Raw genomic sequence first — 24,215 nt, 5'->3', positions numbered from 1 at the left:
ACTCGAAAAATAGCTATTTATAAATAGTGTTACTATAGGCACATGTGTTCCTATAGTAGCACAAGCGACAATAAATAAAAAAATGTGAGTTTTTATAGTTTTCGTATTTTTTCCACAAAATCAAAATAAAATGCTTTCAGATGATGTAAAAATAATGCTTTTAGCTTTATTCTTCGATTTTTATGAATATTTGTTCTTAGCTATACGGCTATCAGTACGTCGACCCTAAATGGTTCACAGGTAAGCAATTTATAACTTAACCGTTCATAATAATCCAATCAAGTTAAAAACTCAGAGTTATCCAAAGGTTTTGAACATGTATGTTTGTACCTCAAATCCTCAACAGACAACCACCTTTTTATTGAGTGGTTTGCGAAATAAATTTTATGCTATACATAGATCCTCAAAAATAACTATAACGCTATTTGATATTTTTTGCATAATCTGGGCTTTCCAAATTACTTTAAAGCTAATGCCTTCATGATGTGATAGTACATGCTAGTTGTCTTATCTCACTGTTAGTTGTAACTGCTAGTTGTCTTTATAACTGTTAACATTATATAAGAAGGCGTTGTTTCAGTTGTGTCAATGTAAGTATTAAAACGAGGAAAGGAAAAGAAGAAAATAGGTAAAAGTTATAATTAAACCCTTATTGCAGTTATAGCCCCCACTATGGGATGAGCCTTGAGCTTAGCCGTGTCTCCCCATTACAACAGGAAACTCCCTTAATTGCAACAATTATCGTAGCACTAGTAAATCTGTAAAACGACTGTTGCACCCAGACTCCGACAGAGATTTCCGTTTAAATTCCCAAGCAAAATGTTGCCCCCGGGCGTCACTTCGGAGAATTACGCGTGTAAGTATAAGGCAGCGTCCATTTATTACGTAACGCTAAAATGTGCAATTTTTGGACCCCCTCCCCCCCGTCCGTAACGCTTTTTGTATGCAAAATTTCAATTTTTTGTATGAGCCGTAACGCTTGAGCCAACTCCCCCCCTCCCCCTAGATCGTTACGTAATTTGTGGACGCCGCCTAATTAGCGTTCGCACCACAGCACAATGGACGGGCTGCATACAAAAAGGCGGCCAAAATTACCAAAAATGATTTTGAGATTTCAGTATTTGTTTTTGTTTTACAACATATCTTATTTGTTATATACCTATGATAGTTTATTGTAGTTGTATTATATTGAAATTATTTTGATTTCTATGCGTGAAATTGGCAATAGACAAAAAATAATCAAAATGTGATGTTAAACTAAAGTACAATAATGGCTTATTAGGACTGAAATATTTAACTAATGTGTTGCACCATCTGAAAGCTTATGGCTTAACAGTATTACTGTACAACAGGATAAAAAAAAATGGTTGAAGTTTTAATAATCTTCAATAGTTTTCCTAAGTGTTTTTTTATATTTTTTACTCGAAAAACAACTCGTATACTCGGCCAAAACATATTATTTCCCGACCATTGTGCACAGTAGGGACCGACCACAAGTGACATCGGGTGACAACCAAGTAACCGATGCTTACCGGCGATGAAGAGACCAATGCGGTGGACGTGCTTTCACTTTTGCATCGCCGCACTTTGCCGCAAGTATAGCATAACAAGTCCGCAAACAACGGAAATGAACCGTCTTTCCATATTTTTTGGCCCCACAAGTCTCTGGATTTGATTGGCACTAAGACGCACCAATCTGACGTAGCGCGGCACGCAGCTGCGCGAAAATAATATGTTAAATTAATGCAATAAATATCTCCGATTTGGTGAGTGAAAACAAAAATCTTCGAAATTACCATTGTTTTGTTGTTTCATTTTTGTTTTCGGGGATTGTCAGGCGTTTTGCAATCAGCGCGCAATGACATTAAAATTTTCCGTTCTCGCATGAATCTGATTCGTCCGGTGGAAGCTACTTTCTCTGATTTTTATAAATAATTAAAAAGGACTGCTTGTTTACGCGATATTTTTTTTTTATCTTTGTTTGTCCTCCTTCGATAATTGCTGAAATGTACACCTGATTGGATGCTATCTTGAATTATGATCAGAGCATGCTGTGATTTAAGCGAAAGGCAGCTCTGTCATAATCGAAGGTGCCAGGCTGAAAAACAAGCTTTCCATTGAACAATTGTGGGTGTGCACATTGAACACTAAGCTGAGAATCAGGCTTTGTCCCTGAGATGACGTAATGTCAAGAAGAAGAAGAAGAAGAGAAAAATTCTTCTAAAATTCTGTTTCGGTGATTCTTCAGAAATTGTTGTAGGATTTCATGTAACATTTTTACACATCTATACAAATGAAAATGGAATGATGTTTGTATGTCATGAATCGGCTTGAGAACGGGTCAACGGATTGAACGAAAGGTAGCACACATAAATCATGCTTACTATGTGTTACTGCATATATCCAGTGATTCCTGCAGTTCAGCCCAATAATAGGGTCCTAAAGCCCTGTCTCAATATTAGTACCAAACGCTTAAGTTTAGGGTAGAAACACATGTTTACTCAATTTTTGAATGATTTTCATTGGTTTAAGTACAAATTTTGGGTATATTTTGTTTTCCTTGGTTTTAACTCAAATTTTGGGTATATTTTGTTTTCCGTGTCCCTTTCGAAATGTCAGATAGGAACAACCCCAGTGTTAAAATTATAAGCCCTGTGGCATTTTTGTCGAAAAAGTGAATGTCAAACATGATCACAAGTGTCAAGGTTCATATTTGGAACCATTTTTAAAATTGAAGTTTAAAAATGTTATAGCCGTCATATGAGCTGGAAAACTTGCTAAAGTAGTTGCAAAAACATGCTCTTTCGTATTATTAAATAAAAATAAGAATTCTTTAAACATTTTAGGACCCAATTACAGCCAATGCTTGACAACTCATATAAAAATCAATAACTAATAACTGAGACATCCGATTTGAAAACGGTCTTCGGCAAAGTTGTAGCTGATAAATGTATCTCACAGAATCAACTTAGCTCTAATCCCCTATTTCCATATAAACTTTGAAGTGTTTATGCAGTCTCAATTTTCATCCGAATGAGTTCAAATTTTAGGAGGACACTCAAAATTTAATCTTTAATCGAATAAGTATTGTGGAGTTAAAACGATTTTTTGAACTACTCTAGTAGGCATGTACCTAAAATTCCTGGTGAAATCTGTCAAAAATCCGTCATGAATATCCCCAGATTTCTGTCACAGCTCTGGATTGCGAAACAATCTGATAACTCTAAATAATCTTCATGTGAATTATTTGAAAACTTCCACGATTTCTCACAGAAAAAGTTATGGAGGATCCTCTAGTGACTCTCTGCTGTTGACAAAGACATGTTTTAAACAAATTTCTAAAAATTATATTCCAAGGAGTATCATAAAAGGTTTACAAAAAATCGTAAAACTCTATAGTGACATGTTTTATAATCGATTTTTTTTTCAGGCATAATATCCATAACTCTTCTAGGAATGTTTAAGCAAGACTGCCATTGATTTTTCAGGCATCACTCTAATAAATCTCCCAAAAATCTATCCCAAACTTTTTCTAACTACAAATATTTTGTGATGATCTTCAGTAACTTCTCACACTTTTTTTTATTAAATTATATTTAACATATTGAGACTCTTACAGGAACTTCACTAAAAATTGCAAATGAATTATACTAGTGATTATTTCAAAACTCCGTTAAGCGATAACACCTTAACCACCTCCATGAATTCATATACATGGCGAAATTTTGCCCAATTTCAATGATCATAACTTTATGAAAAATGGATGAAATCGGATGCATCCGGAAGCAATCTATTCTATTCTATTCTATTCTAAGCGCTTGCGCAGCCAATATTGAAGAGCATCCTGGAAATACTGGAATTTCTTCTAGTATTTTCTTGTCAGCATTAATATTTGCAGCATATCGATGATATGATACAAATATTAAAATGGCCAGGCCCACTGTGCAGACTTGGGTTTGAAGATAACTCAAATGTTCACGACTATCAGATTATCCACTTATGAATAATATGATGGACGTAAGTATTTGAATTGTTTTAAGGAAGAAACGGGGACAACCGTACCAACCGTCTCATTTCAGGGAAAAAGTTTATATCGTTGGGAGTGGCGTTGCTAAGAATGTTAATGCACACTCCATTGGGTGCTCTTCTTTCAGGGATGGGACACAGGTATTTCTCCCTTATGTCCTGGCTCGGAAGCCTAGGTTAAAGCGCCATTACTCGCTCTCTGAATAATATGTTATTACTAAATCAACTGATTGACTCTGAGTCAGCATGGACCATGCTTGTTGATGTCTTCAGAAAAATATGCAACAGTTGATATTATTATTATTATATTTGACATGATTATATTTGCTCAAGCATCTGAATTAAAATTGATGTAAAAAATCAGAGTTTATAGAACCCTTTGCATGTCATTACGAGACTTGAAAACACTGACTATTTATCAGCGAGCAAACCTTTTATTAGAGTACAAATATGAAAGATCTCACCGAATCCAAAGCAATAAAATGGCTGCGTTCGATCTAGCATCACAAACATCAGGTATTCGGGGGACCAATCGACTTGAAGTTTTCAATAGTTACTTCCAGGTTTACATTAGTTTTTCACTTTTGAATCTTGATGATTTCACATGGCAATGAGCGACGTTCGAGCGTTCAAATAACAAAAGCGTCGATGATTCGAAACACGAGCATAAAATTCTGTTTAGCATATTACGTTTTTCTTTGATGTAGATTACCAACACGCACTTCACAACAAAACATACAATTTCAGCTTTGTAATTCATAATTTTCAATGAGATTTTAATAATTCCATGCACAGCGTAAAAAAAAATCTGCAATCTCACGACGGTCCTGAGTCGTAGTTCACTCTGCACTTTTAACTTTTAATCAACTCGCGACATAAAACAAATACGGCTAGATTAGTAAAGTTATACACCTGTACCAGCCATTTCGCGTTTGCACCAGCCGTAATGAAAATTTACACGAAGCGAAAAAATTGCGACCGAAAACTTCGAACACGTCAGCTCGCGCGCATGACTTGCTGCGATCTCGGATGCATCCGGAAGCAATCGATGGCAAATTTGGAACTTGCTTGACCATGCATATTGGCCACCGAACACCGGAGATGTTCCGGATTTTCCGAGGTCATATCCAAATGGCATTTTTTCTGTCGCTTGTATTTTTGTGTGGTGTGAAGCCGTTTAAATATTTAAAATTTTCCTAGAAAGTAGTACTAATAGGAAGTTGAACGCCGCTGGACGCATTAAGATTCGTTGAAAATATTCAGAGATATGACCATTTCCGTAAAACAGTTTCCGGAAAGTATGGTCAGCCATGTTTGTATTTCCAATCATTTGAGTATTATCCGGAGCTATATCCAAATAAGCATCAAATTTCAAGATTATGTTTCCGGTAGCATAATCAGAACCATTAAACGCACTGATCACTCTTTAGAAGGTTTTAGGTGCCCCGGAAATGTGACTAATTCAAAACATATCCGGAATTTCATCAATATGGGTATAGAATATCACGATTATAGAGGGTGATGCTCACGAAAGCACTTCCAGAACCACTGGTTGTTATGACCACTGTATAGTAGGTTCGAGGTACCCCAATGGAAGTGGCCAATTTCGCACATATACGAAATCATATCAATATGGGTAGCAAACTTTAATATTTTTCAATTCATTCTTTGTACTCATGTGCCTTGGAGGATGTGGAGCATTTTCAGAATCACAATATGTAACAACCACTCTATAGTAGATTCCATGGGCCTCTAGAGAAGTGACCAATTCGGAACATTATCACATCCCCTACTATGTGGCCATTCGGAACTTACTATACAGTGGTCATGGCAGCCGGTGGTTCTGGAGATGCTCCCGGGAGCACTTAATATCTTCAAATATCTTTAATTTCGATACCCGCACTGATATGGTTCCAGACATGTTTCTAATTGGCCACTTCCTCCAGAGCACCTGGATCCTACTCTTAAGTGCTCAGAGCATCAAATGGTTCTGAATATTCTGCTGGAAGCATTATTATTAAGATCGATGCTCGCCTGGATATAACTCTAGATAATATATACATGATAAGAAATACAAAAATGACTGACCACAGATATGGATCCAGTTTTACGGAAATGATCATATTTATGAAGATTTTCAACGATGCGTCCGGCAGCGTTCAACTTCATATTAGTTCTAGTTTCTAGGATATTTGTAAACATCATATATTACCGCACAAAAATACAAGCGACAGAAAAAATGCCATTTGGACATGACCTCGGAAAATCCGGAACATCTCCAGTGTTCGGTGGCCAATGTGCATGGCCGAGCAAGTTCCTGAAATTAAGCCAAATTTTGCCTATCTCAATCATACATGCATCTATAGTGAAACCTTTTTGAATTCATATAGATTCCAACAGGAGTCCATTCATATTATTTTTTAGGACTTACTTTTGGAATTTTTCCAGAAGGTTTGCAATGATTTTTTAAGTACAGTTGAAGCTTGTTATAACGACATCGCAAGGGACCATCGTTATACTAATATCAACGTGTAGGCTGATTCAAAAAACCGTTTTTGCTCCACACCGCTCATTCCATTCTAGATCAAATTCTGAGTGTCCTCCCAAAGCTCATTTGGATAAAAAAAAACAGAGTGCACAAGCCTTTTAAAGTTTGTACGGCAAAGTTGTAGCTTACTAATATATCGAACAGTATCAGTGTTGCTCTGAAGAGCGAACACGAAATTATTGCGACACATTCAACAGGGCATAACTTTTCTACCATTGGGTAAAAATCAACCAAATTTTGCACACTTTCTCATTGATGTGTATTGTTTACATGCTGTCAAACTCGAAGTCGTGTTTTTCGATTCAACAAAAATGGAGGTGAGGTATATAAATCAGATCAGGAGGTATATAAAATCAGATTTTAAGCAAATTCCGGGTTGGAGTTTTTCACCGGCAAGAGCAAGATCGATGTGGACGAAAAATTTAAGAAGAAGAAAATGTCGAAGTTCGCCTCCAAATATATCATTTGGCAGGCCATCTGCACTTGCGGACTGAGGAGTGAGCCTTTCGTGACAAAGGGCTTAGTAAATGGCGAGATCTACAAATATGAGTGCCTCGAGAAGCGCCTTTTGCCGTTCTTGCAGCAGCACGACCAAGCTCCGCTATTTTGGCCAGAGTTGGCATTAGGGTTGTCGCAAAATCTCAATTAATCGATTAGTTGGTAATCGATTACAGTCCAAGAATGCCGATTATGGATAACGATTGATCGACTAATATTTTTCGATTAATCGAATTAATCGACATTTTTTCTCTAAATATGAGTTCTTACTGCTATAAGGTACACAGGAGTAAGCTAAAACGGGTGAGGCAAAATCAAATACTAAGTTTTAAACATGATGACAATAAGTGTTAGCAGGTTTTTCGTTCCTTAAAGTTTGTTTCATTTGTCAGCACAATGTTTCTGTAGTAAAATTTTACATTATTACGGAATTTTACTTTTCATGTAACTTGCCCGAAATTTGATTGAAAAACAGTTTTGACAATTGCTCCCAATAGATAAATCATTGTAAATACGGATTGACGTGCACGATGAAATTCTTCTAAAATTTAATAAAACTAATCCAATTTTCGAAGCATGAAGCTGAGGTTCATGGCTAGTGATGAGAAAAGTACTGGAGCAAACATTTACCGCCTCTACATTTACATCTTTCTACACGACCATCAAAATCCAAAGCAAACCATGACCGTTCAAAACCAAAAAATGTCACGGCTCTTCAAAACTGTAATCTTCTTCTTCCTAACGTTTTTCAACCCCGAATGCGAAATGACTCGAGCACAGTGGTGACACGATTTTTGCGGTTTTCGGGGTTTTGCATTTTTGCTCGATAAAGGTAGCATGAAATTGAACTTGTTTATATGTATCGCAACGGAATGATTGTGCTCTTTCTGTTAGAGCTAATAGATTTAAATTAGTTGAAAACACTAGCGAAATATTAGCGATTGAATGATTTAACACTTTTTTCAATCATTCACCTTGGAATGGATGCTCGAAAACGGTCATAGTGGAGAGACAAAAACAGTCAAGCAGTGTGTGAACCGTTGGCAGCGCAACGCCTGATGGTATTGATGCTGCTGCTGCTTTGTGTTTTGGTTGTATGGCAGAATCGATGAACTGTGGTGAATTGTGGTCACAGTTCCCAAGACTGTATCATGGCTTAGTAAAATGTTTCTTTAAGTTGTTTTTTTTTTTCAAATCAAGATGAATTTCAGTATGTTATTAGTATACAACTTCGTTGAACCAATGGCCTTCATTTATAATTCTGAAGCTAATCCCTCCTTCTCCCATTTTTTCAGATGAAACTCTGAATATAAATAAAATTTCCCAGTCATTTTTCTAAGGATGTCTCCAGAGAAACGTCAAGCATTTTATTTTCAGAAATTATTAGTATATGAAAAACCGAATTTAATACTATACCATTTAATTCCACTAGAGTTTGTATCCTTTGACAGGTACGCGTATTTTGACCTCTTCAGTGTCGTGTACTAGACTCGACTTGGAGATTATTAGATTATTTTTTGAAATAAATCTGGGGGTAAATTCTAAAGAAATTTCTAATGACGAAAACTAGACGCACGGTAAATAGTCACATAGAACGGTACGAGGCGATCTTAAGGTGAAACAGTTTTGAATCAACTTCTAAAATAACACTAAAACTTCAAAGGCACAAATCTCGCAAAGAAAGTATCCAACAACAGTGCACTTTATATTTTAGCTTTGTGCACTATAAGAAAGCTTAAAATAAGAAGATCAGAAATGTTTGCCATCGATTTCTCCAGTTTTGTGCCTTTGAAATTGTGAGTAGGGGCACAAGTCGGCCATTGTGCCGGCCATCTTTGGATTTCGAGATGATTCACCTTAACATGACATTTGTAAATACAGTTTTTGAGTATTTTTTTGTTATGCACAACAAATTTTAATTTTTTTTTCCTGCGTGCGTCGCTTTGTATTGGTGTATTAGTTCGCTTTAAATTATTTGGAAAAAAATATACAATTTTCCTCACGGAATTCCCTTGAAAAAATTCTCACAAGGATTCTTTAAGGGAGTTCTCTAGAAATTCTCTTGATGTTCCTCCAGCAAAACTTCCAAGGAGTCCTCATGAAACCCCTCAAGAGATGCCTTCATGCTTTCTTCAAGAAATTTCTTTTAGAAATATTTCAGGAAATTATTCCAGATTTTGCTTCAGAAATTCTCAGTAGATTTTATTCAGTTATTTCCTTTGCGATTTTTTTTAAAAGTCTGCCAAATATGCCCCTAGGCTTTTTGTGTCAATAGCATCAATATTTTGCCATAAAGAAATATTCAAATCGCTATAACTTTTAACCACCACAAGTTCTCAAAAAACTCTTCTATTTTAAAAATCTGTATTGGTTTTGATCATTGGTCATCTGGATCTGGAGATATTTCAAAATTCTTGGGGGACCAACACGTAGCCATGACTCACGTTAATATCTCAAGTTACAGTTTTTTTCCATGTTTGTTAATTGGCTTTTCAAAACTATACTTTGACGAGAGTTGTGAAAAAATGAAACAAATCGGTGCAACCGTTTTTAAGTAATAAGCTTTTATGTTTTTGGTACCACTCCGGCCGCTACAAGATCTTGAAAACTTAAAAAAAACATCATATTGTAGTTTATGGATTTCTTGAAGGGAACTCAACCGTTTTGAATGATTTTTTCAGAGAAGCTCTCTATTACCTGGCATATAGCCCGCATTTTATTTTTTGATGAAACGACTAAAAACAAAATGGCGGGACCATCGACTAATAGAATTATCGAGTTATAGAATATACGGACACAAAAAATCACAAAATCAAAGGAACAAATTTCTGTATTTCGAATGCATATATGATCACTTCTGTAAGAAAGTAATATTAATTTGTTGATAGTATTTTATAAACTATTATTTGAAAACTTTTTTCGAAATGCTCGAAAAATCACGTTTTACTTCACCAACAATTTTTTTTTTATTTTCGTGTTTTTCAAATTTTATTAAAACTTGCAAGTATTTATTCACCTACTAACAAGAATTAGACCAACTTTCCTCAAGTAAGAATGATTTTTAAATAGATATCGAGTTATGGAGGGAAATTTACCTCTCACGTGACATCGACTAGTGGAGATATCGAGTTATAGAAATATCGACTTATGGAGAGTTCGATGTATGAGAATTTGAAGAGACCGACAAATCCATCGAGTTATAGAGTATATCGAGTTATAGAATATCGAGTTGTGGAGAGTCGACTGTATATTCAAAACAAGATGACCAGTGGTCAATACCGACACAGAATATAAAAATTTTGAAAGTTTTTTGAGAACTTGTGAAAAACGAAAAAGTTATCGCGATTTGAATACTGTTTTTTGGTGAAAAGATTAAGCTGTCGGTAAAGGGATTAAGAATTATGCTTGGCATTATTCGAATCGTTTCTGTTTTGATGCTAAAGATTTTCTTCTTCAAATTTTACAATGAATTTCTTTTGGGATTCCTCTAAAAATTCCTGCAAATATTTATATAATTCATCCAAGGGTTCCTTCATCAATGGCTCTAGTAGAACTTTTAGGGATTGCTTATGGGTCTCCTTCTGAAATTTCTTCAGAGATGGCTGCAAGTATTTTGTTTGAAATTCCTCTAGGGATTCCTTCAAGAATTCTTTTGGAAACTTGTTTATGGATTCCTCCAATTTTTGCTTCCAAAATATCACTTGGCTCCTCCAAAACATTTCCTGTGGTTCTGTCAAGAGTTGCTCTAAGAATTTCTACAGGAGTTAAAAAAAACTCAGAGATTCTTCAAGAATTCCTCTAAGAAATTCACGATTTTCCTTTATAAATTTATCCAACGATCCATCTACGCCTAATTCTAGAAATTGTTCCAATTTTTTTTCAAGGAATTCTACCTGTTTTTTTATGGTCATTACTTCTAAAATAGGCCAGAATTTCTTAATATTTTTTTATTTCAGGAATCCCTTATTTGTTTTTACAAGATTTCCATTAAGTCTACCGATAATTCCTCAACAAATTGGTACTAAAATTACTTCCAGGATTTCTTTAGTCAAAAAACAACAAGTATTATTCCTGAAATTCTTTGAATAATGCCTGTAAAAACTCATCCATTACATTGATACATCTGAAAACTCCTCCTAGAATTGACAGTTTTTTTTCTTTCGGAATTTCTCTAGTTATTTCTTCAGAGTTTTCTTCAAAAATGTCCTCCAGATTATTTCCTGAAATTCTTCCAGGAAGTACTCCAAGAATTTCTCCAAGAAATCCGAGGAAAAGTTTTAATAAGATACCCTGGTTGAAATCGTAAAAAATCTGCAGGTGCACATAGAGGACGTCGTTTACGGTTTCATGAGGGTATTCTAGTAGAGTGTTCCATAGGAATCCTAGATAAAAATGATAGAGAAATATTTAGGATGTTCTTAGGAATCGCTAGAGATTAGTTTGACAATATTTTTTTTTCTTTTTGAAAAATGCCTGGAAAAATGTCTTGAGAATAATGGAGCCTTGGAATTTATAAAAGCGGTATTATTGTAGGACCTCCTGGAGGAATCTCTACAAAAATTCCTAATTGATTGCTTGAAATGAAATTTGGGACAATCTTTACCAACTTCCTGGATGAATTCCAAGAATTCTTTGAAGAAATTCCTGGATGAATCACGAAATAATTTGGGAAGGAATCCATGAAGGAATTTCTAAAGCAATCCCTGAAAAATATGAGGGAATCTCGTATTTGAGCTTCATATTGAATTCCTAGAGAAATCTACAGGGTTTACACAGCTATAAATATTCCTAGAGATCTCTATGGAAAAATCTTCGCAGAGTGATTCTTGGAGCAATTTTTGAATGTATCTATGCAAAGATCCATACAAGTTTATTAATCTAAGAATTACTGGATAAATTTCCGGGAGAATCACTCTTGAAATTTTCATGCAAAATTTGTTAAAAATTCTGGAGAAATTTCTGTAGCCCTATCTGTATCGATTTCATGATGTTAAGTCATTGGTCGAAGGGTTTACGTTATTTTTTACTTTTGTATAAAAAATATAAATTTCGGTCTATCTTCGAGTTTTGTCATAAAATTAAGGATTCGGATATAACCTATTTTACATTTGCTATGGTATGAGGTCTCTCTGAATGTGGATAAAAATCATAGATTTTGAGCTGTCGATAGTACAACATAATGTACCAGAACCGATATCACATGGCCAACACCAATCGTCGATGACTTGATGCTCTTGTGAATCAGAATAAAAATGTGAGCCATACACACTTATGAAATTCTGACCACTTCCTTGTGTACATGATTAATATGACAAAAATTGTTCTGAGCTCTTTTCTAGGGCCCCATACATTAGAACGATAAAAAAATTCGGTTCAAAAATTGATTTTTGAAAGCGGTTGAAAGCAATAATGCCTTGTTGCGCCGCTCCCCGAGCACACTGAATTTTTTTTCAGAATGGATATGTTCGTTTGCCAATGTTCAAAAATTACCCTAATGTATAAAGAAAGCAAAAAATTCTATGAGAATTTTTGATAAATCAATTGTAAACATTCGTTTAAAAATGTGGAAGAATCTCAAGAGATACTCTGAGTAGACCAAGAAAACGCTGAAAGTGGAGGTAGTAATCTTTCCAAAAGTGAATGAAGGATATTGAGCAGAATATTTCACACTTCCCGCTGTATAGTGTGAAACATGGAAACGGTAGTACAAATTTGTAGCATGGGCAATGACAGAATGATTCATGGCCAATTAATTGATTGACAATATACTGCTGTGAATCGTAAGTGAGTCCCATTGATCCAACCAAAAGAATTTTATAATAAGTTCAGGAGATTAAAACATGTTTGCATATCAATAAAACTTTCACAATTTGCTCACCATTCTGATACCTTATGAGATAAATATTAAGATGATCAAAACACCGTTAACTTTTATATAACACGTTACAAAACTATGTAATGAGGTTACATTTCATAATGGAACAATTCGACTTGGTGTTTTTGTTTTACAAATTTTACCGAACAAATTATTTAGTCTCATTAGTGTAGATCATAGGAATATATGTTGAAACTTGTATTAACTATAATTGAGCAAAAATGCAGATGGGACTGCCTTGCGATTCACGGACTATAGGATTGTGTTTATCGAAAACATTTCTCGCATCGATGATCTAGGAAAATGACAAACTGGAGTTAATGCACAGAGAATATCAAAATGAATAACTGCTAGATCTATCAACATATTCGTGGTTTTATGATTGCCTGTGCGATAATTTTTCGTACACAACCTTACACAACACAGTGTTTCACAGGAACACATAACCGTAGTTTGAATTGGACATTTTATTTTTGGAAAAATTGACAAATAATCGACGTCATTTAATCGATTATCTCGATTACTGAGTGAGCCAGCTATCGATGAAAAAATAATCGATTAGTGAGTCGATTAATCGATTAATCGAAATAATCGAATAATTTACGACAACCCTAGTTGGCATCATGCCACTATTCTAAAAGTGTCCTGGAGTGATATGAGGCCAATTCTGTCCATTTCGTTCCAAAGGAAATGAATCCGCCAAACTGTCCGGAGCTGCGCCCGGTGGAGCAGTACTGAGAAATAATGAAACGGGAATTTCGGAAGAGCACGAAGACAGTCAAAGACGATAAGGACATGTTAAAAAAAAAATGAAAAAAAAAAGGTTTTTTGAAACACTCTAGTGTAGGCTTTTAGAAAAACATGTTACGCATAAAACAGTGAAGTTCAACAAACTGGTCACACAAAAATATTTTTTAAGACTACAACAACACTAACATTTGAAAAATGTATATGAAGCTATTTGTAATTTGGACAAGAGTTTGAATTTTCCAAGTTTACTTCGTCACAGCCCTTATGTTGAAACAACAGCTTTCTCAAAGAAAAAAAAATGGATGAGAGAAAGCTTGAAACAAATATGTAACCAATCGACTACACTGGAAAAGATCACATTTCACATGTTTCGCTTTCCAGACACATGTATTGCATTAAGTGATCGATGATGTTTGTGCCCAAAACGTCACTAGGCACGTCCTAGCAAGCAGTGAGTCTTTCCTATCACGTGTTATTTTCGAGAGATGGCAAACAACCTCCCACGGCACTTTGCTAGAATTAGAGAAAAGGATGATCAAACAAGCCGTAAAATGGTCACCATAAATCTTTTCCTTTTAAGTTGACCCAAAAACAAAAAAAATATCTTACCTGCCTGCCTATTACCTTATCCGGACGAAGTAGCCTGTAATTAGGCGGCGTGGCGAAACAAAGGTTGCTTGGATACAGGTTGATTTCGAATCGTACCAATAATTTCGCAAAGCCATCTTCGGTGTGAGACGTGACCCACCTTCTCGCCATGATTAGTTTCAAACGTGACAAAATTTGAAGATGTTAGCAAAGCTGCAAGTTTACAACATAATTACTTGATGGCTTTGCCGAACCTGTCCAAAAACGCCGAGGTGTGAACAAGGTTGGACCTGTCTCAGCACAATATTGCCTCCCCCATAAAACCCCCTAATAAAGTGATTCGTAGCACATGTGCATAAGGTAGCAGCGCGTCCAAATGATCACATCTTGTTCACTAATTCCGGCCTCTAATGCTTTTTCGGAAGCTTAATTTTCCGTGAAAGATGCTTTGTTCTCTAATCCTTCCTGTAATCAGGCCCGATTGTCTGTTTTATCTGCTTCAACCACCTGCACTCGGAATACCCATACGCAAATATATGAGGCAGAAACCGACACCTGCGCTTTTGCTGCTAAGCACTGGACAAGATGTTTTTCTATGCTGCCGCAGCACTCATCAACAATGGGCATGTATCAAACGGATTGGGAATTTATGCAAATCTTCTTTAAGTCGGTCATTGTTTCAGACCAGGTCAAAACGAACCTCCCTTTGAAATTAACAAAGGATCAATTCTCCTCCCGGCCAATAGTTGTTTGTCGGTTTTTCCGGATTTTCAAGTTTGTCGCTTGTTGTTTTACGGCACTCATAAAGCCAATACAGCAAAAGATGCTCTCGAGCGAGTTCAGATGGATTTGTTGTTTTTCAAACATGCGTGCTTTGACTGGAGTAGCCGCATAATAATCTAAAAATCTGTACCTAACTGATAATTAGTAATCTCAAATATTTTTTAGTTGCGAAGAAAGATAAAAGATCATTTTCATTATACCGATACAGTGCCCGTTCGATTTTTGCAACATAACAAAAAAATGTATTGTTGTCTAAACCAAAACGAGTTCGTCGGGTAAAGCGTCAATATCAATTTATGATGCTTGCTATAGATACAGTTATAAATTTCTAAATATTATTATTTTTATTATTATCTTCATTAACGAGATTTGCAGCCCAAGGCTGGCTCATCTCGGCCTTTTTTATATAACAAAATGTAAACGACACATCAGGTAGTTGCATAAGGAACGAAATTGGAAATGTCATGTGACTTTTTCAATAGCTTTATTTCAATCTTTTAAGTGGTATTGCAGTTTGGGAACATGGTTCAGATTTTTTGTAATGTTTTTTTATTGTCACGCATAAGCTAATAAACAGCTATAAAGAGCTTAATTTACATTTTTTTCTCTTTAGGTCAAGTTTTACATCGAGAGTTTTTCCTACTAATTTAAATAATAACTCTCGTAGAAATTTCCGGAGGAATCCATTGTAGAATTCCCAAAAGTATTCAGAAAGCAACAATTCCAATTATTCTTGCAAAAATCCCTGCAACAAGTTCTGGTAAAATTATTTCTGGAGAAATTATCACGATGAAATTTATAGCAAAATCTCACCATGATGAAATTTTTGAAGGAAACTTCAAAATTATTCATGCAAGTAATCTCTGTAAAAGATCCTGGTGGAATTATTGGTGAAATTACTGCAAAAACTGCTGGAAGATTCTTAAATTTTCTAAAGGTTTGTTTTCTTTAAAACATCCAGGTTAATACTTGATGGATTTCTTTGGAAACTTTTTCGAAAAAAGCAGGGATAATCATGGACGAAAAGAACTGGAATGCAAAGACAAATTTTTGTTGGAAACTTTATTATTTTGTCTGATTATTTTTGGACAGACGGGAATTTCAAAATCATATCTCGAAACGAACAAATTTTGATCTCATATCTCAATATGATGTTAAAAAGATGTTCGTAAATTTAGTAGAGCATAACGCGGTAGTTGGACACAATACATTAGAATTAGTTCTTTGACATAAAACACAACACAAAATGGCCGAACTGAAAAGTGAGACGTCGAGGCAACCTCTAAGAGGAACAAGTCGTCTCAGACAGCGAAAAACATGATACTCTTATTTCTTTTATCTTCCAATTGTGAGATATAGTCGAATGGTCAGCGTTAAATACTTCTCCATACTAATTTTTGATATTATTTTTGATCTTTTATCTCTTATCTCCAACAAACCTTTAACTGATTATGATCGTCAGTTATTACTTTAGAACAACAAATTATGATCCTGGTCAGCATTTTACACCTGCTCGGGTTTCCATAACATACAGCAAAACAAAAATGGTAATACACTGCTAGTCTCAACCACAAATTTTCATAATTTTTACTGATGATCAAGATAGTTCAACAAAATCCAAAACATTGCCAGAATTGATAACCCTGACGCTGATTTCGAAACTATCGGTAAAATTCGCATTTAAAGAAATGTCTGGCATTCAACCAATTTTACTACTAATGCACAAAATCCTCCAATTGTCAAAAAACTTGGTATAATAAATAATCTAACAGTCGATACAAAATATCTGTTAATAAAAGCTTCTTCAAGTCAAGTATAGAATGTCAACATGTAGTTGTTCAGAAGGTAGCTTTGACGTGTGAAATACGCAGTCTCTTATACTGTGGACGATTCTACCCCATTACCCCGAATCCCATTACCCCGAATGCCATTAACCCGAACGCCATTACCCCGAATTCCAAAACCCCGAACGACCCATCACCCCGAATGACAGTACCCCGAATTTCAAAATCATTGGGAAATGTCATCAATATCATCATGTGAAGATAATTGTGAATTCGGGGAAATAGCATTCGGGGTGATGGAATTCGGGGTAATGGTGCATTCGGGGTAATGGAATTCGGGGTGATGGGATTCGGGGAAATGGCATTCGGGGTAATGGGGTAGAATCACTGTGGACATATATACTGCAGTGAATTCATTTATTCATTTAAAAAACAAAGAGTTTTGTGAAGCATCGTACAAAAAATGTGGCGTTCTTAATTCGGTTTCTAATATTATATCGATGCATATCACTTTCTCTCTCAATTCAAGCAAACATATATCGAGACAACAAACCGTGAAACACTCTAAAAATAAACACAATTATCAAATGGATGGGTAAAACCAACAGAGTATTCTTGGCGGATGGTTTTTCAATCAGATTTCTAATCTTCATATAGCCCTCGATCTGTGGAATATCTTTGCCGAAGCCAAAAAGCTTCTAGCTGTTAAAAATCTTAAGCAAGATTGAAGATATCTTTTTACTAGCGCCACCTAGCGGATAAAGTCTCATACTAACTTTTCACTGCCAGATAGCTCTCAACCTGCAGAATATCATTGCCAAAGACATCAAACTTCTAGCTGATATGGATCTGAAGGTAGAGAAGTTTGAAGCATTGTTTTCACTAGCGCCACTTAGTTGATGAATGTCCAATCAAACTTCCCACGGCCAGATAGCCCTTGATCTGCTGAACAGCTTTGCCGAAGTCAACCCTCCAGCTGTTGAGGATCTTGAGATACAGACAATTGAAGACAATTTGTCATAAGCGCAACCTAGCGAAAAAAAAAAGCTCAATCAGATATTTTACTGCCAGATAGCCCTCAATCTGCTAAATATCTTTGTTGAAGACACCAACCTTCTAGCTAGAGTGTCAATTTCTCGGCCATTTTGCTCGTCCCGGGATTCGGGATAAAAATCTAAGCTTGTCCCGGGAAATCCTGGGATCCCGGGATTTGCCAAATTCTCAATAAAACTAGTATTTTGGTTGAAATGGATGTACAAATTCAACAATACAATGTTTCGTCAATAACATAAAAAAATGTGACTTTCTAAGATAATATGTTTATTGTAACAAATCAAATTTCATAAATGACTTTCTTATTCTGATGAAGTAACTTTACAGAAATCAAAACTTAGCTTGACTAATTGCTAGTTTTTTTTTTCAAATTTTCTATAATACTTATCAATGGAAGTAGGGTGCAGAGCTACTTGGGCACTTCCATGATTCACTTTGGCATAAGGGTTTTTTATCGGCCGAGTTGTCTGAAACTATTGGAAGCTTTCGACTGTTATAAGTTGCACCTTGGATTTTCTTATCGCATTTCAGTCTCAACGGCAATCAGAACTACAAGAGCTCTTCTACGCCTACGTTTCGATTGTATTTTCATTCCTATTCTTGTAGTTCTGATTGCCGTTGAGACTGAAAGCCGTTAAGAAAATCTTTGTTGTCTGAAACTTTGCGCTTAAGTTCAACGCACATTGTGACCGAATATGATACAATGCTCAACCTTACTGCCGAAGTGATCAAGTGAATCAAAACTGCCAATAATGGGATCCGGCTCCCTGTGTTGAAACATTAAGTCATAACATTAAAGCAATTTGCTTCAGACTTTTGAAAAGACAACAAAACTTTAGAACAAAAGATGTGATAGAAGACCATTGAAGATATTGTAGAATATCATGATAAAAGTTAAATACTTGAAAAAGGCTTGATAGTGAGGAAAAATGCCAGTGTTTTCCATTGGAATTTAGTGGATTTCATCAAATTCTACGTACATTTCGGGAATCCCGGGATTCCCGGGATATCAGAACAAATATCCCGGGAATCGGGAAATCCCGAAATTGGTCAAATCCTGGGATTTTTTGTCCCGGGATGTCCCGGGATGGACACTCTACTTCTAGCTGATAATAATCTTGAAGTAGAGAAGATTTAAGATTTCTTTTGACTAACGCCGCTTAGCAGATGAATTTCCAAACAGCCTCTTCATCGCTAGATTTTGAGCTGCTGAACAGCTTTGCCGAAGAAACCAACCTCCTAGTTCATTTGGATGTTGAGATATCGGTATTAGGCTAATTTTGGACCCCTCGTGTCCTACGCTTTTCCCGTAACCTCTAAAAGGGGGAGTTGTCAGGGGAATGTCTCACCAAAGGACTTCAAAACCAACTAACCGGATTTACTTCAAAATTTATTTCAAATTCATTGATCTACTAGTCTTCGAATTGTGGTCATTTAAAAATTCAAAGTTTGTCTAGGGCTTTTAAGGTTAAATAAAAGGGTAGTTATTCCATGTGGAAATAATTTCACAATTCTTAATGAATTACCAAAACCGTATTTGAATTTATTTATAAAAAAAATTATTTAATTGCGACAAGGATACGACCTGAAAGAACCTTTAAAAGTTCCTGTTAGAATTCTTGGAGGAATTTATAAAGGAAAATTTGGAAAATCGAAAAATAATCCGGAAGAATTTATGAAATTCCACCGATCTGAAGAATTTATGGAGGAATAGACCAGGAACGCAATCTGGCGTGACATGAATAACTCGGTAACGAAGCACTTTCGGCATTTGGTGTCTTTGGCAAAGTTTTTTGCATCAACGAGGACCTTTAATTGACATAAACAGATGATTCCAAAATGGTCCGCAAAGGTGGTGCCACAATCAGCTTTTTACTGTGACGCTCTGAAGACTTGGCATGATCGGCAAAGTTGTCCATTTTGATGAAATAAACAGCTCTAAGACGTAAAAAAATCCACAGCCTACCGTTTTGAAGTTATCTAAAAGTGTCTGAGTAGAATTTGCCGAAGACACCAAATACCAGAAATGCTACTTTATCCTTATTCATTTTGTCCCGGCAGTTTGCGTCCCTGGCCCATAGTGCATTTCCAGCTTTATTTTTGCAAAAAAATACTAGAAAAAAAGATTGAGTAAAACGAGGGAAACAAACTTGCTGGATTAAAATAAAAAAAAAGTTCCATCACAAAATAGATAAATGGTTGTGACAGAATGCATGAATGGAAGCAATGAATGGGAAGCATGCACTTCAACATAAAAGTAAACGCCTATCTCTATGCGAGGGAAACTTCTTTCCAGAAATGGTCAAGATAAACCCTTTTCTTCGATTGCGGTACGCAGGTGAAATGAAATGCCATTTCAAATTGAGCTCGCTGTAGAAAATTTCTTGGCCATTTCTTGCAAAAAAAATCCTCCATAGATTTTTTATTTTTTTTTTCCATATTTACATTCAGAGTTTTTATTTGCCAACTGCTACTTTACTTTCAAGTCTTTCTTCAGAATTTTCTCTACGAGCTGACGAGATTTCTTTGGAGATTGTTTTAGAATTTCATACAGGAGTTGATTCACAAATTCTCCATAATCCAAGTTGATTCATTGCTAAAAAGTGTATTTTGTTTCGTTATAGATCTTTGAGCTACATTTCCAAACTAATAAATAGCAGAAAAAATCAACAACTAAATATATCATTGACAAACATTCAAAAAAGAAAAATACTTCATATTTTTTTCTCTGTTGGAAACAACTTTCACCGAAATAATTACAAGCGGATTACATTACTCCTCAAGAAAAGTTTAAAACAAACATAATACATGTTCGTTTGGCTCACGCTTTGACAGTTCTCGCTGCTCAATTGGCTCACACTTTGACAGCTTCCGCGTATCTCTCTTATAAAGGATCACTAGGATACACGTGTTTTTTGATTTTTTGATTAGGGTGACCATTTCCGAAATAGGGTAACCAGAAAATTCGCGACATTGCGTAATTTTTATTTTTTTTTTAAATAATAACTTTTGAACCGCTTGACTGATTTTAAATTTTCTTAGACAAAATGAAAGCCAAAGGTTTTGACTTGAAAAAATATAAAATTTCACAAAAAATGTTTTATTTTTTTACATGAAAATAAATCAAAAATGTTCGTGTTTTCGTCTTTTGAAGGCTTCGGGACCAAAGGGGCTATTGCTGTTCTCAGAAAATTTTACGTTTACTGTCAAATTTTCAGCGATGTATGCTTTTAAGTTTTCGAGATTGACTTGTTGCATAACATATTTGATAACATCGTTGATGTTTTATATCTCGTAAGAGTGGTTTCCAGGGATTAAATCCTGAGAAAATTGAGAGAATCTCTCACGTATCGCTCTTTGTAACTATCATAATATGCAGCACATTATGAGAGACTGTTTTATGCTGCTACAACTTTGATCAGATCGGGGGGATAGCAGTGCATGATTAAACTAATCTTAACAAGCTTCAAGCTCGGCGACATTACCGATCATGGACCGCAACATATGGGATGTTTTTCTTCGCTTGCTTTGATCGTGCTTCAAAATCAAATGAAAGCTAATTCTTCAATGACTGGTGGTTTCACCTTTTTCTTATTCTTGACAATATGTCCCTTTTTGGAAGTGTTCTAAGATCACATTAGCAGTTATCAGCTAAGATAATTTGTCAAGATTGCCATTCTTGCGTTCGTATATCGTATGACAGGCAAGACGATATTCTATGCCCAGGAAAGTCTTTAAAATGTCCATTACGAGAAGATGCTTTACCGACCGGGAAACGAACCCAGATATCTTCAGCATGAGAGGGGCCCAGATAGCCGTAGCGGTAAACGCGCAGCTATTCAGCGAGACCAAGCTGAGGGTCGTGGGTTCGAATCCCACCGGTCGAGGATCTTTTCGGGTTGGAAATTTTCTCGACTTCCCAGGGCATAGAGTATCTTCGTACCTGCCACACGATATACGCATGCAAAAATGGTCATTGGCATAGTAAGCTCTCAGTTAATAACTGTGGAAGTGCTCTTAAGAACTGAAGCTGAGAGGCAGGCTCTGTCCCAGTGGGGATGTAACGCTAGATGGAAGAATATCTTCAGCATGATTTTGCTTTGTAGCCGCGGCCGTTATCAGTAGGGTGAAAAAGCGTGGTTTCATAACTGATTGATTTATGACCACTTTCATGCAACCTTGTTTCAGAAAATAAATTACTTTACAAACAAATTGAATTTACGAAGCATCATTTAAAGGAATGTTTATCTAAACATGCTCAAAACATCTAGATAAATGGAACAAAATAGGCTGAATTCTAGCAATCATCTTTCAATATATTTGTGTACTGTTGGTCAAAGGAGCATGCTTTTGTTCTGACGAATACTATTATTTAATCAATCGATTATCTGAAAAATTCTAAAGTTCAAACACACTAGACAATCCAATGAACGGCTGTACCGTCATCCATGTAAAATAGTTACCTCCGCGCCTACAACTATCCTCCGTGTCACCATAATACCAATTGAATTCATGTTAATTTCTCTAAATGGCATCGCTGGCTGGTTACCCACATGTACAATGCAATTTTCTGTCTCAGCAGATTTCGACTCCGGGGAGAGGACGCGCAGAGATGGCGTTAAATTCAACCCGGAAAGATCGAGGGAGAAGGACACCACAATCCCTTCCAAACACAGCCTAACAAGATCGTGTTTGTTTCGGTACAAATTTCTTCCACCAGCCACCACCAGTCAAGGCAGGCGGTGAAAGAAGCGGGTATAAATTTTCTGCTTGCTTGGATGGCGGTCGTCGTTAGGAAGGCATTTATCGGAGCCACTTGCCGTCTCATGGTTTCGGTGTGGCTCTGTCCAAGTAGGCCTCGGAGTGGTAGAAGAAAGAAAACGGCAGAGGAATGAAAAACTAAGGCTTGTAGTGAATGGTTAAGATATGTCAAGACATGGGTTTTGTGTAATTAGATATAACAAGTTGGTACGGGTCGTTGAAATGAGGAGTTGCAGAAGAAATAACTTTGCCTGGTTGGTAATTTCGTGCGGCAGGAAAACGAGCAGGCGTGACAAAGATTAATGGTGTGGCGTGGTTAAAAAAAGTTCCGTTCCTTCGAGCCGGATTTGAACCAGCGACCTATGGATAACTGAATGGATGTTCCGAACGCTACAGTCCACCGCTCTACCAACTGAGCTATCGAAGGGGTTGGAATCAGTGGTGAAAAACATGCAACAAAAAGATTATTTTTCATCAATGGAATTTTCGATAACAGTAATCAGTATCATTTAAACTCTCCATTGCATGTTTTGTATGAAATTCAACGTCAATTTAAACCAGCAATTAAACAATTCCCTGTAGCTGCACCGCACAACACTTAAAATAAGTAGGGGATTATCATCTACAATAAGACACTTTGTTCACCTCTAAGATTTCTGAACAAATATATCTCACATGTGGCGTTTACAGTTTAAAGTTCAATATCTCGCATAATTTATGATCTCGTCCTAAAAGCCATTGGTAACCATGTGTGTAGCTCGTTTTTTCTGAGAATTTGAATAGACTTACACGTTATTTAACAACGTTCTCTACCTGCCAGTGGTGTTTGTTTCGATGCTTATTCATTTATTTGCTCAGAAACAACGAGCTACACACGTGGTTACCAATGGCTTTTAGGGCGTTATCCCAGATTATGCGAGATATGTTCAACGAATTGACATTGTGATCAGCCATAGTATATGTCAGAGTATTGTCCAGTTTCCCTTATAGGAGCAATGGCCCAACCTGACACCGGTTACCGCTCAACGGGGACAAGTGTCCAAGTGCTGAAGTTGACACACCGACTACTTAGTGGACAACTGGTTGGGTGGCTGACTGTATCACCGCCGACTTGGAGATAATTAGTGAAAATTAATCCGATAGTACTTTTATGACCTGTATGCAAAAAAAGCACGACAGAAGCAATATGTATGACATACGTGGACAGGGTTGTCGCGGCGACTTACGGCGCGACGCTGGGTGTCCTCCAGCTAGTGCTCGACTGAAGGAGAAATGCAAGCTAGCTCTGTTTATTTTTGTGATTGTTTTTTCTTAATTTTTTTACCAGATTGGAAAAAGTGAATGTTTTGCGCTTGATATGAGTTACTGAGTTCATACTGTAGTTATCTCAGTCGGACTTGACTAAACCGGCTTCAATTCCGCAGGAAACGTCGTGTGCGGCACTTGATACGTGCGTATAGCTGATGATCCAGATTAAAGTAGTCACGTTGAGTGCAACAACTTTCATTTAGTTTATTGGAAGTAATTTATTGATAACTAATGTGAATCA

At 36.2% G+C, this 24,215-nt stretch overlaps 1 non-coding gene across 1 annotated transcript; it reads right to left on the bottom strand.

The window, feature by feature from the left end:
- Positions 1-22,998: 22,998 nt before the first annotated feature.
- On the bottom strand, positions 22,999-23,093 carry Trnay-gua. The gene is made up of 2 exons: positions 23,057-23,093; positions 22,999-23,034 (listed from the first exon to the last, which is right to left on the bottom strand). It is a non-coding gene; the product is annotated as a tRNA-Tyr (tRNA).
- Positions 23,094-24,215: the final 1,122 nt, after the last annotated feature.

This window comes from Aedes aegypti, chromosome 2 (assembly GCF_002204515.2).
Source record: "Aedes aegypti strain LVP_AGWG chromosome 2, AaegL5.0 Primary Assembly, whole genome shotgun sequence".
Lineage (NCBI taxonomy): Eukaryota > Metazoa > Arthropoda > Insecta > Diptera > Culicidae > Aedes > Aedes aegypti.
Note: the sequence above shows the minus strand (reverse complement) of the source record. Positions and strands in the feature narration are given on the sequence as shown.